The sequence below is a fragment of the Hyla sarda genome, unplaced genomic scaffold (assembly GCF_029499605.1).
Source record: "Hyla sarda isolate aHylSar1 unplaced genomic scaffold, aHylSar1.hap1 scaffold_1106, whole genome shotgun sequence".
Taxonomy (NCBI): domain Eukaryota; kingdom Metazoa; phylum Chordata; class Amphibia; order Anura; family Hylidae; genus Hyla; species Hyla sarda.
Genome location: NW_026607726.1, coordinates 79,449 through 98,484, shown reverse-complemented (window position 1 = coordinate 98,484; position 19,036 = coordinate 79,449). Strand labels below are relative to the sequence as shown.

The 19,036-nt window shown below is 45.8% G+C and overlaps 8 non-coding genes and 1 pseudogene across 8 annotated transcripts; all 9 read right to left on the bottom strand.

Moving 5' to 3' along the window:
• Nucleotides 1-1,040: 1,040 nt before the first annotated feature.
• LOC130300969 (U2 spliceosomal RNA) lies at nt 1,041-1,225 on the bottom strand. Its single transcript, XR_008851700.1, has one exon. It is a non-coding gene; the product is annotated as a U2 spliceosomal RNA (small nuclear RNA).
• Nucleotides 1,226-2,669: 1,444 nt separating this feature from the next.
• LOC130300973 (U2 spliceosomal RNA) lies at nt 2,670-2,799 on the bottom strand (annotated as a pseudogene).
• Nucleotides 2,800-4,893: 2,094 nt separating this feature from the next.
• Nucleotides 4,894-5,084, bottom strand: LOC130300956 (U2 spliceosomal RNA). The gene has a single exon (XR_008851686.1). It is a non-coding gene; the product is annotated as a U2 spliceosomal RNA (small nuclear RNA).
• Nucleotides 5,085-7,189: 2,105 nt separating this feature from the next.
• LOC130300955 (U2 spliceosomal RNA) lies at nt 7,190-7,380 on the bottom strand. The gene has a single exon (XR_008851685.1). It is a non-coding gene; the product is annotated as a U2 spliceosomal RNA (small nuclear RNA).
• A 2,097-nt stretch (nt 7,381-9,477) lies between these two features.
• LOC130300954 (U2 spliceosomal RNA) lies at nt 9,478-9,668 on the bottom strand. The gene has a single exon (XR_008851684.1). It is a non-coding gene; the product is annotated as a U2 spliceosomal RNA (small nuclear RNA).
• A 2,092-nt stretch (nt 9,669-11,760) lies between these two features.
• LOC130300953 (U2 spliceosomal RNA) lies at nt 11,761-11,951 on the bottom strand. Its single transcript, XR_008851683.1, has one exon. It is a non-coding gene; the product is annotated as a U2 spliceosomal RNA (small nuclear RNA).
• Nucleotides 11,952-14,044: 2,093 nt separating this feature from the next.
• On the bottom strand, nt 14,045-14,235 carry LOC130300940 (U2 spliceosomal RNA). The gene has a single exon (XR_008851671.1). It is a non-coding gene; the product is annotated as a U2 spliceosomal RNA (small nuclear RNA).
• Nucleotides 14,236-16,324: 2,089 nt separating this feature from the next.
• LOC130300951 (U2 spliceosomal RNA) lies at nt 16,325-16,515 on the bottom strand. The gene has a single exon (XR_008851681.1). It is a non-coding gene; the product is annotated as a U2 spliceosomal RNA (small nuclear RNA).
• A 2,067-nt stretch (nt 16,516-18,582) lies between these two features.
• Nucleotides 18,583-18,773, bottom strand: LOC130300963 (U2 spliceosomal RNA). Its single transcript, XR_008851692.1, has one exon. It is a non-coding gene; the product is annotated as a U2 spliceosomal RNA (small nuclear RNA).
• Between the last annotated feature and the right edge of the window lie 263 nt (nt 18,774-19,036).

The following is a 19,036-nucleotide window of genomic DNA, read 5'->3' as shown; positions in this document are numbered from 1 at the left end:
TTTTTTTCGTCTAATGCATACCCCATCAGTGCAGCAATGCTTATTCAATACCGCCAGCAGATGGAGACACTGGGGGATAATTTTCTAAGGATTTATACTGATTTTTCCTGTCTGAATTTGTCGCACAGAAAGTTGCAGGCCAAATATGTGTGACATTTCTGCGACTTTAGCTTCTAGAGCATTTTTACAACATTATACATAGGTGCTGAATACATAAAAAGCAACTGTTCAGCGACAGACAAGTCACATCGGCTGAAAGTAGGCCAGAATGTCAGTCCATGTTGGAGCAGGTTTAGATACAGTCTAAAGTATAGATCTCAAAGTCTGTGCACAGAATTTAGCAAGGGCCTCGCACCTTCTGATGCATCAGGTAGGTGCACAATAGCATAGCCTAACCCTCTGTACTTTGGTCTATATTGATGCGGGACATAGACAGCCAGCTGATGACCAATCCATTAGTGCAATGGATGGCTGGAAGCATTTGTCTTTGCCTTTGCAATACCACAGAAGCAATGCATGGTCAATGTACAGCAATGACACACCTGTGTGAACAGCCAGGAGACCCCCCCCCCCCCCCATGTTATGTTACATAGTTACATAGTTAGTACGGTCGAAAAAAGACATATGTCCATCAAGTTCAACCAGGGAATTAAGGGGTAGGGGTGTGGCGCGATATTGGGGAAGGGATGAGATTTTATATTTCTTCATAAGCATTAATCTTATTTTGTCAATTAGGAACATTCAGCACCCACCCGCTATCAAGGCAGCTGCCTATCATGTCATGCCCTACCTGCACAGGTGTGCTGGCTACTCAAATGATCCAATTAAGGAGGCCATTTAGTCAGCAGCAGCAGAAGTCCTGTGCCTGGACGCTCCAACAGCGGCCAGACACAAGCAGAAGCAGAAGCAGCAGAAGCAGCAGCAGCACCACCTTTTGTTTTTTGGCTGCAGCAGCAGCAAGGCCCACAGGGCTGGCTAGCTGGCTAGCCAGCAAGCAGGTAGCAATGAAAGTAGGAATCTTTCTTTTTAACCCTGTAAGGGGATGGTGCACTGTACCCGAAGATACTGCCATATCGGGTCAATGCATAGGGCGACGGAAGCAAGCTTCGAAATCGGCCCCCGTTCTCAAAAATCCATTTAATATATGGTCCCCAGATAGGGGACGTATCAGATATTAAACTGATAAGAACAGATTTTTTTTTTTAGTTAACCCTCAGAACTCCATCAGAGCTCTAAGATCTTATTTGAGCTTGATTTTTTGTTCATCATCAGGAAAACCCGTTTTTCTTTATTTCTTTATCTCTTTTTTTTTTTTTTAAACAATAAAAGAAACCATATTTAAAACATAAAAAAATTATCAAACCAAAACTAACCATACTATAATTCTATAATTTCTTAAAGAAAAATTACCCAAATGTCATTCCTCTTCTCCATGCAAAGACCATCAAGAAGTCTAAGAAACCACAAGTTATAGATCCACTCAGCATCTCACTTTTGGCTGGAATCGCCAGCCACGCTGGAACCTTGTATGTTTCCACAAATCTATCTATATCTGCGTGAAAGGAACAATAGACTTTATCCCTTGCTTCATTGACTTTGATTCCCAATCTTTCTTTCAGATTTCCCAAATCCTCGTCAAAGGCTTTTTTCTCTTTTTTTTGACACACTCTTGAAGACAACATCAAGAGAGCCTCCATACTCTACCGGTACATATTCTTCTTCATTTTCTTTCCTTTTCTTCTCCTCCATCACTTTCCTGGTTGGAGTTTCCTCCTCTTCAGGTTCTTCCCTCACATCAGTTTCCTCCTCCCTACTTCGTTTCATAACCTCCTTTTTCTTCTTCTTCTTCTTAGGACACATTACTGCCAGGTGTCCCTCATCACCACATAGATGACACTTTTTCTTCACCTTACATGCTTCTGGCTCATGGCCTTCTTCTTGGCATTTATAGCACCAAACAATATCACAAAAATCTTTCCTATGGCCATACCTTTTACACTTTCGACAAAAGTCGTCCATGCCTGAAAAGAACAGGTCACCATTTACTGGGCCAATCTTAAAACGCCCTGGGGGATAAATTAGCTTTCCATCAGGTGTTTTCTGAAACTTCACTTGAAATTTCCACTTTGTCGTCCAAAGTCCATATTGATTATAGATCTTGCCTTTTGGCTTCACCTCCTCACAGAATCTAGAAAGGAACAGAACAATCTCTTCTTCTGTGATATACGGACTGTACATCCTCACAGTTATAAGTCTTTCCCGAGTCGGGAAATGGGGAGTAATCTCTACCCCTCCCAACTTAGGGTGCGACTTCCACAGCAATGCTTTATTGCAGAACACACCATAGTCCTCCTCCGAAACCAGAACCACATCATAGACTCCACTTCTTGGAAATTCCAGCATCGATAATATCTGGTCCTTCCTCAGCTCAAAAAGCTGGAACAAAATCTCCTCCACCACGAAGAATAAACCTCTCTCCTTCTTTCCAGCATCCAAAAGAGTAATTCGGACTCCATTTCGTAGTCTGGCGTAGCTAGGTACACCTCCAGCAGGCTCTTCTTTCTTGCCAGCCTCCTCCATCGCAGAAAAAACACCTCCCCTACTGCAGGCAGGTAGGTAGTGATCGCTCCTCGTTGCCCGGGGACTAAGCCGCAACCCTGATGTCAGCAAGGGGGTTTAGTCCCACCATATAGATGGGACGATCCCCCAGGGAAAAGGAGCGGGTACCCCGGGCACCTTCCAGCCAGATCAAGCAAACAGATACTACACTTGATCTTAGCCAAAAGGCCGAGAAGCGATAACCGTGAAAGGGGCGGGCCCAACAAGGTGCCCTTCATGGGCACTATCACTGCTTGCTGTCAGGGAGGCTGCCAGACAATTTTCCATGCACACTCTGGGCTGGGGGGCAGTCAACCACCAGTACACACAGCAGAACCTAAACCCATACCATTATTGCTAAGCAGCAAGACAGGGGCCCATTGCACTCCCATGGGGCCTTTTTAAATGCAATCCATAACCCGGATTTGCCAGGAACCCTTCTTACTCCTCCTACTTGCATGTGACACTGGGCTTAGGATCTGCATAGGAAACACACACACAAGCACACACCTACCTTTGTTGCCTGAAGATGCCTCCTTGGCTGTCCCCAAACGGTATCAAACCAACACCCACGGGAAGCTGTAAGCATAGAGGACATGCCTGCACCCCATTGGACTTACCTGTGTGGGTTAAACCCGGGTTATTTGACAACCTATGGCGGTGATGGTTCTGCTCAGGCAGAGCAGTGCTGATGCTCCTCATAAAGCTGTCGCTGCTGTGAAGGTTCTAGGTGACATCACAAATCCCTATGGTTACATACACAACAAAGCTGGGTTGTTGTTGTTTACACTCTGCAAGGCCTGTGGAAGTGAGTGACATCATAGCACTGTAGTTCTGAGGGTTCTAGATGGATGCAACAATCTCCTGTTGCTTCTATGAAGGCCATAATAGACGACATCACCAAACAGCTCCATAGTCACATACACAGCAAAGGAGAGATGTTGTTTACACCTAGTGATGTCAGTGGTATTGAGTGACATCACAGCACAGTGCTAAGGCTCCTGGGCCTGGACACAGCAGCGGCTGCAATATCTCAACGGAGAATACGTTTATATATATGTGTGTGTGTGCGCGTATATATATATATATATATATATATATATATATATATATATATATATATTTCTCCGCCGAAATCACTTTTAAACCCATTTCCACCTTTTTTTCCCTTCTCTTCCTCTTACTTTTTTTTCACGTTTTTTTACGTTTTTCTCCTTTTCACCTCTTTTCTGGGCGTATTATTCTTCTTTTTCTTCTTTTTTTTCGTCTAATGCATACCCCATCAGTGCAGCAATGCTTATTCAATACCGCCAGCAGATGGAGACACTGGGGGATAATTTTCTAAGGATTTATACTGATTTTTCCTGTCTGAATTTGTCGCACAGAAAGTTGCAGGCCAAATATGTGTGACATTTCTGCGACTTTAGCTTCTAGAGCATTTTTACAACATTATACATAGGTGCTGAATACATAAAAAGCGACTGTTCAGCGACAGACAAGTCGCATCGGCTGAAAGTAGGCCAGAATGTCAGTCCATGTTGGAGCAGGTTTAGATACAGTCTAAAGTATAGATCTCAAAGTCTGTGCACAGAATTTAGCAAGGGCCTCGCACCTTCTGATGCATCAGGTAGGTGCACAATAGCATAGCCTAACCCTCTGTACTTTGGTCTATATTGATGCGGGACATAGACAACCAGCTGATGACCAATCCATTAGTGCAATGGATGGCTGGAAGCATTTGTCTTTGCCTTTGCAATACCACAGAAGCAATGCATGGTCAATGTACAGCAATGACACACCTGTGTGAACAGCCAGGAGACCCCCCCCCCCCCATGTTATGTTACATAGTTACATAGTTAGTACGGTCGAAAAAAGACATATGTCCATCAAGTTCAACCAGGGAATTAAGGGGTAGGGGTGTGGCGCGATATTGGGGAAGGGATGAGATTTTATATTTCTTCATAAGCATTAATCTTATTTTGTCAATTAGGAACATTCAGCACCCACCCGCTATCAAGGCAGCTGCCTATCATGTCATGCCCTACCTGCACAGGTGTGCTGGCTACTCAAATGATCCAATTAAGGAGGCCATTTAGTCAGCAGCAGCAGAAGTCCTGTGCCTGGACGCTCCAACAGCGGCCAGACACAAGCAGAAGCAGAAGCAGCAGAAGCAGCAGCAGCACCACCTTTTGTTTTTTGGCTGCAGCAGCAGCAAGGCCCACAGGGCTGGCTAGCTGGCTAGCCAGCAAGCAGGTAGCAATGAAAGTAGGAATCTTTCTTTTTAACCCTGTAAGGGGGTGGTGCACTGTACCCGAAGATACTGCCATATCGGGTCAATGCATAGGGCGACGGAAGCAAGCTTCGAAATCGGCCCCCGTTCTCAAAAATCCATTTAATATATGGTCCCCAGATAGGGGACGTATCAGATATTAAACTGATAAGAACAGATACTACACTTGATCTTAGCCAAAAGGCCGAGAAGCGATAACCGTGAAAGGGGCGGGCCCAACAAGGTGCCCTTCATGGGCACTATCACTGCTTGCTGTCAGGGAGGCTGCCAGACAATTTTCCATGCACACTCTGGGCTGGGGGGCAGTCAACCACCAGTACACACAGCAGAACCTAAACCCATACCATTATTGCTAAGCAGCAAGACAGGGGCCCATTGCACTCCCACGGGGCCTTTTTAAATGCAATCCATAACCCGGATTTGCCAGGAACCCTTCTTACTCCTCCTACTTGCATGTGACACTGGGCTTAGGATCTGCATAGGAAACACACACACAAGCACACACCTACCTTTGTTGCCTGCAGATGCCTCCTTGGCTGTCCCCAAACGGTATCAAACCAACACCCACGGGAAGCTGTAAGCATAGAGGACATGCCTGCACCCCATTGGACTTACCTGTGTGGGTTAAACCCGGGTTATTTGACAACCTATGGCGGTGATGGTTCTGCTCAGGCAGAGCAGTGCTGATGCTCCTCATAAAGCTGTCGCTGCTGTGAAGGTTCTAGGTGACATCACAAATCCCTATGGTTACATACACAACAAAGCTGGGTTGTTGTTGTTTACACTCTGCAAGGCCTGTGGAAGTGAGTGACATCATAGCACTGTAGTTCTGAGGGTTCTAGATGGATGCAACAATCTCCTGTTGCTTCTATGAAGGCCATAATAGACGACATCACCAAACAGCTCCATAGTCACATACACAGCAAAGGAGAGATGTTGTTTACACCTAGTGATGTCAGTGGTATTGAGTGACATCACAGCACAGTGCTAAGGCTCCTGGGCCTGGACACAGCAGCGGCTGCAATATCTCAACGGAGAATACGTTTATATATATGTGTGTGTGTGCGCGTATATATATATATATATATATATATATATATATATATATATATATATATTTCTCCGCCGAAATCACTTTTAAACCCATTTCCACCTTTTTTTCCCTTCTCTTCCTCTTACTTTTTTTTCACGTTTTTTTACGTTTTTCTCCTTTTCGCCTCTTTTCTGGGCGTATTATTCTTCTTTTTCTTCTTTTTTTTCGTCTAATGCATACCCCATCAGTGCAGCAATGCTTATTCAATACCGCCAGCAGATGGAGACACTGGGGGATAATTTTCTAAGGATTTATACTGATTTTTCCTGTCTGAATTTGTCGCACAGAAAGTTGCAGGCCAAATATGTGTGACATTTCTGCGACTTTAGCTTCTAGAGCATTTTTACAACATTATACATAGGTGCTGAATACATAAAAAGCGACTGTTCAGCGACAGACAAGTCGCATCGGCTGAAAGTAGGCCAGAATGTCAGTCCATGTTGGAGCAGGTTTAGATACAGTCTAAAGTATAGATCTCAAAGTCTGTGCACAGAATTTAGCAAGGGCCTCGCACCTTCTGATGCATCAGGTAGGTGCACAATAGCATAGCCTAACCCTCTGTACTTTGGTCTATATTGATGCGGGACATAGACAACCAGCTGATGACCAATCCATTAGTGCAATGGATGGCTGGAAGCATTTGTCTTTGCCTTTGCAATACCACAGAAGCAATGCATGGTCAATGTACAGCAATGACACACCTGTGTGAACAGCCAGGAGACCCCCCCCCCCCCCCATGTTATGTTACATAGTTACATAGTTAGTACGGTCGAAAAAAGACATATGTCCATCAAGTTCAACCAGGGAATTAAGGGGTAGGGGTGTGGCGCGATATTGGGGAAGGGATGAGATTTTATATTTCTTCATAAGCATTAATCTTATTTTGTCAATTAGGAACATTCAGCACCCACCCGCTATCAAGGCAGCTGCCTATCATGTCATGCCCTACCTGCACAGGTGTGCTGGCTACTCAAATGATCCAATTAAGGAGGCCATTTAGTCAGCAGCAGCAGAAGTCCTGTGCCTGGACGCTCCAACAGCGGCCAGACACAAGCAGAAGCAGAAGCAGCAGAAGCAGCAGAAGCAGCAGCAGCACCACCTTTTGTTTTTTGGCTGCAGCAGCAGCAAGGCCCACAGGGCTGGCTAGCTGGCTAGCCAGCAAGCAGGTAGCAATGAAAGTAGGAATCTTTCTTTTTAACCCTGTAAGGGGGTGGTGCACTGTACCCGAAGATACTGCCATATCGGGTCAATGCATAGGGCGACGGAAGCAAGCTTCGAAATCGGCCCCCGTTCTCAAAAATCCATTTAATATATGGTCCCCAGATAGGGGACGTATCAGATATTAAACTGATAAGAACAGATACTACACTTGATCTTAGCCAAAAGGCCGAGAAGCGATAACCGTGAAAGGGGCGGGCCCAACAAGGTGCCCTTCATGGGCACTATCACTGCTTGCTGTCAGGGAGGCTGCCAGACAATTTTCCATGCACACTCTGGGCTGGGGGGCAGTCAACCACCAGTACACACAGCAGAACCTAAACCCATACCATTATTGCTAAGCAGCAAGACAGGGGCCCATTGCACTCCCACGGGGCCTTTTTAAATGCAATCCATAACCCGGATTTGCCAGGAACCCTTCTTACTCCTCCTACTTGCATGTGACACTGGGCTTAGGATCTGCATAGGAAACACACACACAAGCACACACCTACCTTTGTTGCCTGCAGATGCCTCCTTGGCTGTCCCCAAACGGTATCAAACCAACACCCACGGGAAGCTGTAAGCATAGAGGACATGCCTGCACCCCATTGGACTTACCTGTGTGGGTTAAACCCGGGTTATTTGACAACCTATGGCGGTGATGGTTCTGCTCAGGCAGAGCAGTGCTGATGCTCCTCATAAAGCTGTCGCTGCTGTGAAGGTTCTAGGTGACATCACAAATCCCTATGGTTACATACACAACAAAGCTGGGTTGTTGTTGTTTACACTCTGCAAGGCCTGTGGAAGTGAGTGACATCATAGCACTGTAGTTCTGAGGGTTCTAGATGGATGCAACAATCTCCTGTTGCTTCTATGAAGGCCATAATAGACGACATCACCAAACAGCTCCATAGTCACATACACAGCAAAGGAGAGATGTTGTTTACACCTAGTGATGTCAGTGGTATTGAGTGACATCACAGCACAGTGCTAAGGCTCCTGGGCCTGGACACAGCAGCGGCTGCAATATCTCAACGGAGAATACGTTTATATATATGTGTGTGTGTGCGCGTATATATATATATATATATATATATATATATATATATATATATATATATATATATATATTCTCCGCCGAAATCACTTTTAAACCCATTTCCACCTTTTTTTCCCTTCTCTTCCTCTTACTTTTTTTTCACGTTTTTTTACGTTTTTCTCCTTTTCGCCTCTTTTCTGGGCGTATTATTCTTCTTTTTCTTCTTTTTTTTCGTCTAATGCATACCCCATCAGTGCAGCAATGCTTATTCAATACCGCCAGCAGATGGAGACACTGGGGGATAATTTTCTAAGGATTTATACAGATTTTTCCTGTCTGAATTTGTCGCACAGAAAGTTGCAGGCCAAATATGTGTGACATTTCTGCGACTTTAGCTTCTAGAGCATTTTTACAACATTATACATAGGTGCTGAATACATAAAAAGCGACTGTTCAGCGACAGACAAGTCGCATCGGCTGAAAGTAGGCCAGAATGTCAGTCCATGTTGGAGCAGGTTTAGATACAGTCTAAAGTATAGATCTCAAAGTCTGTGCACAGAATTTAGCAAGGGCCTCGCACCTTCTGATGCATCAGGTAGGTGCACAATAGCATAGCCTAACCCTCTGTACTTTGGTCTATATTGATGCGGGACATAGACAGCCAGCTGATGACCAATCCATTAGTGCAATGGATGGCTGGAAGCATTTGTCTTTGCCTTTGCAATACCACAGAAGCAATGCATGGTCAATGTACAGCAATGACACACCTGTGTGAACAGCCAGGAGACCCCCCCCCCCCCCCCATGTTATGTTACATAGTTACATAGTTAGTACGGTCGAAAAAAGACATATGTCCATCAAGTTCAACCAGGGAATTAAGGGGTAGGGGTGTGGCGCGATATTGGGGAAGGGATGAGATTTTATATTTCTTCATAAGCATTAATCTTATTTTGTCAATTAGGAACATTCAGCACCCACCCGCTATCAAGGCAGCTGCCTATCATGTCATGCCCTACCTGCACAGGTGTGCTGGCTACTCAAATGATCCAATTAAGGAGGCCATTTAGTCAGCAGCAGCAGAAGTCCTGTGCCTGGACGCTCCAACAGTGGCCAGACACAAGCAGAAGCAGAAGCAGCAGAAGCACCACCTTTTGTTTTTTGGCTGCAGCAGCAGCAAGGCCCACAGGGCTGGCTAGCTGGCTAGCCAGCAAGCAGGTAGCAATGAAAGTAGGAATCTTTCTTTTTAACCCTGTAAGGGGGTGGTGCACTGTACCCGAAGATACTGCCATATCGGGTCAATGCATAGGGCGACGGAAGCAAGCTTCGAAATCGGCCCCCGTTCTCAAAAATCCATTTAATATATGGTCCCCAGATAGGGGACGTATCAGATATTAAACTGATAAGAACAGATACTACACTTGATCTTAGCCAAAAGGCCGAGAAGCGATAACCGTGAAAGGGGCGGGCCCAACAAGGTGCCCTTCATGGGCACTATCACTGCTTGCTGTCAGGGAGGCTGCCAGACAATTTTCCATGCACACTCTGGGCTGGGGGGCAGTCAACCACCAGTACACACAGCAGAACCTAAACCCATACCATTATTGCTAAGCAGCAAGACAGGGGCCCATTGCACTCCCACGGGGCCTTTTTAAATGCAATCCATAACCCGGATTTGCCAGGAACCCTTCTTACTCCTCCTACTTGCATGTGACACTGGGCTTAGGATCTGCATAGGAAACACACACACAAGCACACACCTACCTTTGTTGCCTGCAGATGCCTCCTTGGCTGTCCCCAAACGGTATCAAACCAACACCCACGGGAAGCTGTAAGCATAGAGGACATGCCTGCACCCCATTGGACTTACCTGTGTGGGTTAAACCCGGGTTATTTGACAACCTATGGCGGTGATGGTTCTGCTCAGGCAGAGCAGTGCTGATGCTCCTCATAAAGCTGTCGCTGCTGTGAAGGTTCTAGGTGACATCACAAATCCCTATGGTTACATACACAACAAAGCTGGGTTGTTGTTGTTTACACTCTGCAAGGCCTGTGGAAGTGAGTGACATCATAGCACTGTAGTTCTGAGGGTTCTAGATGGATGCAACAATCTCCTGTTGCTTCTATGAAGGCCATAATAGACGACATCACCAAACAGCTCCATAGTCACATACACAGCAAAGGAGAGATGTTGTTTACACCTAGTGATGTCAGTGGTATTGAGTGACATCACAGCACAGTGCTAAGGCTCCTGGGCCTGGACACAGCAGCGGCTGCAATATCTCAACGGAGAATACGTTTATATATATGTGTGTGTGTGCGCGTATATATATATATATATATATATATATATATATATATATATATATTTCTCCGCCGAAATCACTTTTAAACCCATTTCCACCTTTCTTTCCCTTCTCTTCCTCTTACTTTTTTTTCACGTTTTTTTTACGTTTTTCTCCTTTTCGCCTCTTTTCTGGGCGTATTATTCTTCTTTTTCTTCTTTTTTTTCGTCTAATGCATACCCCATCAGTGCAGCAATGCTTATTCAATACCGCCAGCAGATGGAGACACTGGGGGATAATTTTCTAAGGATTTATACTGATTTTTCCTGTCTGAATTTGTCGCACAGAAAGTTGCAGGCCAAATATGTGTGACATTTCTGCGACTTTAGCTTCTAGAGCATTTTTACAACATTATACATAGGTGCTGAATACATAAAAAGCAACTGTTCAGCGACAGACAAGTCACATCGGCTGAAAGTAGGCCAGAATGTCAGTCCATGTTGGAGCAGGTTTAGATACAGTCTAAAGTATAGATCTCAAAGTCTGTGCACAGAATTTAGCAAGGGCCTCGCACCTTCTGATGCATCAGGTAGGTGCACAATAGCATAGCCTAACCCTCTGTACTTTGGTCTATATTGATGCGGGACATAGACAGCCAGCTGATGACCAATCCATTAGTGCAATGGATGGCTGGAAGCATTTGTCTTTGCCTTTGCAATACCACAGAAGCAATGCATGGTCAATGTACAGCAATGACACACCTGTGTGAACAGCCAGGAGACCCCCCCCCCCCCCATGTTATGTTACATAGTTACATAGTTAGTACGGTCGAAAAAAGACATATGTCCATCAAGTTCAACCAGGGAATTAAGGGGTAGGGGTGTGGCGCGATATTGGGGAAGGGATGAGATTTTATATTTCTTCATAAGCATTAATCTTATTTTGTCAATTAGGAACATTCAGCACCCACCCGCTATCAAGGCAGCTGCCTATCATGTCATGCCCTACCTGCACAGGTGTGCTGGCTACTCAAATGATCCAATTAAGGAGGCCATTTAGTCAGCAGCAGCAGAAGTCCTGTGCCTGGACGCTCCAACAGCGGCCAGACACAAGCAGAAGCAGAAGCAGCAGAAGCAGCAGCAGCACCACCTTTTGTTTTTTGGCTGCAGCAGCAGCAAGGCCCACAGGGCTGGCTAGCTGGCTAGCCAGCAAGCAGGTAGCAATGAAAGTAGGAATCTTTCTTTTTAACCCTGTAAGGGGGTGGTGCACTGTACCCGAAGATACTGCCATATCGGGTCAATGCATAGGGCGACGGAAGCAAGCTTCGAAATCGGCCCCCGTTCTCAAAAATCCATTTAATATATGGTCCCCAGATAGGGGACGTATCAGATATTAAACTGATAAGAACAGATACTACACTTGATCTTAGCCAAAAGGCCGAGAAGCGATAACCGTGAAAGGGGCGGGCCCAACAAGGTGCCCTTCATGGGCACTATCACTGCTTGCTGTCAGGGAGGCTGCCAGACAATTTTCCATGCACACTCTGGGCTGGGGGGCAGTCAACCACCAGTACACACAGCAGAACCTAAACCCATACCATTATTGCTAAGCAGCAAGACAGGGGCCCATTGCACTCCCACGGGGCCTTTTTAAATGCAATCCATAACCCGGATTTGCCAGGAACCCTTCTTACTCCTCCTACTTGCATGTGACACTGGGCTTAGGATCTGCATAGGAAACACACACACAAGCACACACCTACCTTTGTTGCCTGCAGATGCCTCCTTGGCTGTCCCCAAACGGTATCAAACCAACACCCACGGGAAGCTGTAAGCATAGAGGACATGCCTGCACCCCATTGGACTTACCTGTGTGGGTTAAACCCGGGTTATTTGACAACCTATGGCGGTGATGGTTCTGCTCAGGCAGAGCAGTGCTGATGCTCCTCATAAAGCTGTCGCTGCTGTGAAGGTTCTAGGTGACATCACAAATCCCTATGGTTACATACACAACAAAGCTGGGTTGTTGTTGTTTACACTCTGCAAGGCCTGTGGAAGTGAGTGACATCATAGCACTGTAGTTCTGAGGGTTCTAGATGGATGCAACAATCTCCTGTTGCTTCTATGAAGGCCCATAATAGACGACATCACCAAACAGCTCCATAGTCACATACACAGCAAAGGAGAGATGTTGTTTACACCTAGTGATGTCAGTGGTATTGAGTGACATCACAGCACAGTGCTAAGGCTCCTGGGCCTGGACACAGCAGCGGCTGCAATATCTCAACGGAGAATACGTTTATATATATGTGTGTGTGTGCGCGTATATATATATATATATATATATATATATATATATATATATATTCTCCGCCGAAATCACTTTTAAACCCATTTCCACCTTTTTTTCCCTTCTCTTCCTCTTACTTTTTTTTCACGTTTTTTTTACGTTTTTCTCCTTTTCGCCTCTTTTCTGGGCGTATTATTCTTCTTTTTCTTCTTTTTTTTCGTCTAATGCATACCCCATCAGTGCAGCAATGCTTATTCAATACCGCCAGCAGATGGAGACACTGGGGGATAATTTTCTAAGGATTTATACTGATTTTTCCTGTCTGAATTTGTCGCACAGAAAGTTGCAGGCCAAATATGTGTGACATTTCTGCGACTTTAGCTTCTAGAGCATTTTTACAACATTATACATAGGTGCTGAATACATAAAAAGCGACTGTTCAGCGACAGACAAGTCGCATCGGCTGAAAGTAGGCCAGAATGTCAGTCCATGTTGGAGCAGGTTTAGATACAGTCTAAAGTATAGATCTCAAAGTCTGTGCACAGAATTTAGCAAGGGCCTCGCACCTTCTGATGCATCAGGTAGGTGCACAATAGCATAGCCTAACCCTCTGTACTTTGGTCTATATTGATGCGGGACATAGACAGCCAGCTGATGACCAATCCATTAGTGCAATGGATGGCTGGAAGCATTTGTCTTTGCCTTTGCAATACCACAGAAGCAATGCATGGTCAATGTACAGCAATGACACACCTGTGTGAACAGCCAGGAGACCCCCCCCCCCCCCCCCATGTTATGTTACATAGTTACATAGTTAGTACGGTCGAAAAAAGACATATGTCCATCAAGTTCAACCAGGGAATTAAGGGGTAGGGGTGTGGCGCGATATTGGGGAAGGGATGAGATTTTATATTTCTTCATAAGCATTAATCTTATTTTGTCAATTAGGAACATTCAGCACCCACCCGCTATCAAGGCAGCTGCCTATCATGTCATGCCCTACCTGCACAGGTGTGCTGGCTACTCAAATGATCCAATTAAGGAGGCCATTTAGTCAGCAGCAGCAGAAGTCCTGTGCCTGGACGCTCCAACAGCGGCCAGACACAAGCAGAAGCAGAAGCAGCAGAAGCAGCAGCAGCACCACCTTTTGTTTTTTGGCTGCAGCAGCAGCAAGGCCCACAGGGCTGGCTAGCTGGCTAGCCAGCAAGCAGGTAGCAATGAAAGTAGGAATCTTTCTTTTTAACCCTGTAAGGGGGTGGTGCACTGTACCCGAAGATACTGCCATATCGGGTCAATGCATAGGGCGACGGAAGCAAGCTTCGAAATCGGCCCCCATTCTCAAAAATCCATTTAATATATGGTCCCCAGATAGGGGACGTATCAGATATTAAACTGATAAGAACAGATACTACACTTGATCTTAGCCAAAAGGCCGAGAAGCGATAACCGTGAAAGGGGCGGGCCCAACAAGGTCCCCTTCATGGGCACTATCACTGCTTGCTGTCAGGGAGGCTGCCAGAAAATTTTTCATGCACACTCTGGGCTGGGGGGCAGTCAACCACCAGTACACACAGCAGAACCTAAACCCATACCATTATTGCTAAGCAGCAAGACAGGGGCCCATTGCACTCCCACGGGGCCTTTTTAAATGCAATCCATAACCCGGATTTGCCAGGAACCCTTCTTACTCCTCCTACTTGCATGTGACACTGGGCTTAGGATCTGCATAGGAAACACACACACAAGCACACACCTACCTTTGTTGCCTGCAGATGCCTCCTTGGCTGTCCCCAAACGGTATCAAACCAACACCCACGGGAAGCTGTAAGCATAGAGGACATGCCTGCACCCCATTGGACTTACCTGTGTGGGTTAAACCCGGGTTATTTGACAACCTATGGCGGTGATGGTTCTGCTCAGGCAGAGCAGTGCTGATGCTCCTCATAAAGCTGTCGCTGCTGTGAAGGTTCTAGGTGACATCACAAATCCCTATGGTTACATACACAACAAAGCTGGGTTGTTGTTGTTTACACTCTGCAAGGCCTGTGGAAGTGAGTGACATCATAGCACTGTAGTTCTGAGGGTTCTAGATGGATGCAACAATCTCCTGTTGCTTCTATGAAGGCCATAATAGACGACATCACCAAACAGCTCCATAGTCACATACACAGCAAAGGAGAGATGTTGTTTACACCTAGTGATGTCAGTGGTATTGAGTGACATCACAGCACAGTGCTAAGGCTCCTGGGCCTGGACACAGCAGCGGCTGCAATATCTCAACGGAGAATACGTTTATATATATGTGTGTGTGTGCGCGTATATATATATATATATATATATATATATATATATATATATTTCTCCGCCGAAATCACTTTTAAACCCATTTCCACCTTTTTTTCCCTTCTCTTCCTCTTACTTTTTTTTCACGTTTTTTTACGTTTTTCTCCTTTTCGCCTCTTTTCTGGGCGTATTATTCTTCTTTTTCTTCTTTTTTTTCGTCTAATGCATACCCCATCAGTGCAGCAATGCTTATTCAATACCGCCAGCAGATGGAGACACTGGGGGATAATTTTCTAAGGATTTATACTGATTTTTCCTGTCTGAATTTGTCGCACAGAAAGTTGCAGGCCAAATATGTGTGACATTTCTGCGACTTTAGCTTCTAGAGCATTTTTACAACATTATACATAGGTGCTGAATACATAAAAAGCGACTGTTCAGCGACAGACAAGTCGCATCGGCTGAAAGTAGGCCAGAATGTCAGTCCATGTTGGAGCAGGTTTAGATACAGTCTAAAGTATAGATCTCAAAGTCTGTGCACAGAATTTAGCAAGGGCCTCGCACCTTCTGATGCATCAGGTAGGTGCACAATAGCATAGCCTAACCCTCTGTACTTTGGTCTATATTGATGCGGGACATAGACAGCCAGCTGATGACCAATCCATTAGTGCAATGGATGGCTGGAAGCATTTGTCTTTGCCTTTGCAATACCACAGAAGCAATGCATGGTCAATGTACAGCAATGACACACCTGTGTGAACAGCCAGGAGACCCCCCCCCCCCCCCCATGTTATGTTACATAGTTACATAGTTAGTACGGTCGAAAAAAGACATATGTCCATCAAGTTCAACCAGGGAATTAAGGGGTAGGGGTGTGGCGCGATATTGGGGAAGGGATGAGATTTTATATTTCTTCATAAGCATTAATCTTATTTTGTCAATTAGGAACATTCAGCACCCACCCGCTATCAAGGCAGCTGCCTATCATGTCATGCCCTACCTGCACAGGTGTGCTGGCTACTCAAATGATCCAATTAAGGAGGCCATTTAGTCAGCAGCAGCAGAAGTCCTGTGCCTGGACGCTCCAACAGCGGCCAGACACAAGCAGAAGCAGAAGCAGCAGAAGCAGCAGCAGCACCACCTTTTGTTTTTTGGCTGCAGCAGCAGCAAGGCCCACAGGGCTGGCTAGCTGGCTAGCCAGCAAGCAGGTAGCAATGAAAGTAGGAATCTTTCTTTTTAACCCTGTAAGGGGGTGGTGCACTGTACCCGAAGATACTGCCATATCGGGTCAATGCATAGGGCGACGGAAGCAAGCTTCGAAATCGGCCCCCGTTCTCAAAAATCCATTTAATATATGGTCCCCAGATAGGGGACGTATCAGATATTAAACTGATAAGAACAGATACTACACTTGATCTTAGCCAAAAGGCCGAGAAGCGATAACCGTGAAAGGGGCGGGCCCAACAAGGTGCCCTTCATGGGCACTATCACTGCTTGCTGTCAGGGAGGCTGCCAGACAATTTTCCATGCACACTCTGGGCTGGGGGGCAGTCAACCACCAGTACACACAGCAGAACCTAAACCCATACCATTATTGCTAAGCAGCAAGACAGGGGCCCATTGCACTCCCACGGGGCCTTTTTAAATGCAATCCATAACCCGGATTTGCCAGGAACCCTTCTTACTCCTCCTACTTGCATGTGACACTGGGCTTAGGATCTGCATAGGAAACACACACACAAGCACACACCTACCTTTGTTGCCTGCAGATGCCTCCTTGGCTGTCCCCAAACGGTATCAAACCAACACCCACGGGAAGCTGTAAGCATAGAGGACATGCCTGCACCCCATTGGACTTACCTGTGTGGGTTAAACCCGGGTTATTTGACAACCTATGGCGGTGATGGTTCTGCTCAGGCAGAGCAGTGCTGATGCTCCTCATAAAGCTGTCGCTGCTGTGAAGGTTCTAGGTGACATCACAAATCCCTATGGTTACATACACAACAAAGCTGGGTTGTTGTTGTTTACACTCTGCAAGGCCTGTGGAAGTGAGTGACATCATAGCACTGTAGTTCTGAGGGTTCTAGATGGATGCAACAATCTCCTGTTGCTTCTATGAAGGCCATAATAGACGACATCACCAAACAGCTCCATAGTCACATACACAGCAAAGGAGAGATGTTGTTTACACCTAGTGATGTCAGTGGTATTGAGTGACATCACAGCACAGTGCTAAGGCTCCTGGGCCTGGACACAGCAGCGGCTGCAATATCTCAACGGAGAATACGTTTATATATGTGTGTGTGTGCGCGTATATATATATATATATATATATTTCTCCGCCGAAATCACTTTTAAACCCATTTCCACCTTTTTTTCCCTTCTCTTCCTCTTACTTTTTTTTCACGTTTTTTTACGTTTTTCTCCTTTTCGCCTCTTTTCTGGGCGTATTATTCTTCTTTTTCTTCTTTTTTTTCGTCTAATGCATACCCCATCAGTGCAGCAATGCTTATTCAATACCGCCAGCAGATGGAGACACTGGGGGATAATTTTCTAAGGATTTATACTGATTTTTCCTGTCTGAATTTGTCGCACAGAAAGTTGCAGGCCAAATATGTGTGACATTTCTGCGACTTTAGCTTCTAGAGCATTTTTACAACATTATACATAGGTGCTGAATACATAAAAAGCGACTGTTCAGCGACAGACAAGTCGCATCGGCTGAAAGTAGGCCAGAATGTCAGTCCATGTTGGAGCAGGTTTAGATACAGTCTAAAGTATAGATCTCAAAGTCTGTGCACAGAATTTAGCAAGGGCCTCGCACCTTCTGATGCATCAGGTAGGTGCACAATAGCATAGCCTAACCCTCTGTACTTTGGTCTATATTGATGCGGGACATAGACAGCCAGCTGATGACCAATCCATTAGTGCAATGGATGGCTGGAAGCATTTGTCTTTGCCTTTGCAATACCACAGAAGCAATGCATGGTCAATGTACAGCAATGACACACCTGTGTGAACAGCCAGGAGACCCCCCCCCCCCCCATGTTATGTTACATAGTTACATAGTTAGTACGGTCGAAAAAAGACATATGTCCATCAAGTTCAACCAGGGAATTAAGGGGTAGGGGTGTGGCGCGATATTGGGGAAGGGATGAGATTTTATATTTCTTCATAAGCATTAATCTTATTTTGTCAATTAGGAACATTCAGCACCCACCCGCTATCAAGGCAGCTGCCTATCATGTCATGCCCTACCTGCACAGGTGTGCTGGCTACTCAAATGATCCAATTAAGGAGGCCATTTAGTCAGCAGCAGCAGAAGTCCTGTGCCTGGATGCTCCAACAGCGGCCAGACACAAGCAGAAGCAGAAGCAGCAGAAGCAGCAGCAGCACCACCTTTTGTTTTTTGGCTGCAGCAGCAGCAAGGCCCACAGGGCTGGCTAGCTGGCTAGCCAGCAAGCAGGTAGCAATGAAAGTAGGAATCTTTCTTTTTAACCCTGTAAGGGGTTGGTGCACTGTACCCGAAGATACTGCCATATCGGGTCAATGCATAGGGCGACGGAAGCAAGCTTCGAAATCGGCCCCCGTTCTCAAAAATCCATTTAATATATGGTCCCCAGATAGGGGACGTATCAGATATTAAACTGATAAGAACAGATACTACACTTGATCTTAGCCAAAAGGCCGAGAAGCGATAACCGTGAAAGGGACGGGCCCAACAAGGTGCCCTTCATGGGCACTATCACTGCTTGCTGTCAGGGAGGCTGCCAGACAATTTTCCATGCACACTCTGGGCTGGGGGGCAGTCAACCACCAGTACACACAGCAGAACCTAAACCCATACCATTATTGCTAAGCAGCAAGACAGGGGCCCATTGCACTCCCACGGGGCCTTTTTAAATGCAATCCATAACCCGGATTTGCCAGGAACCCTTCTTACTCCTCCTACTTGCATGTGA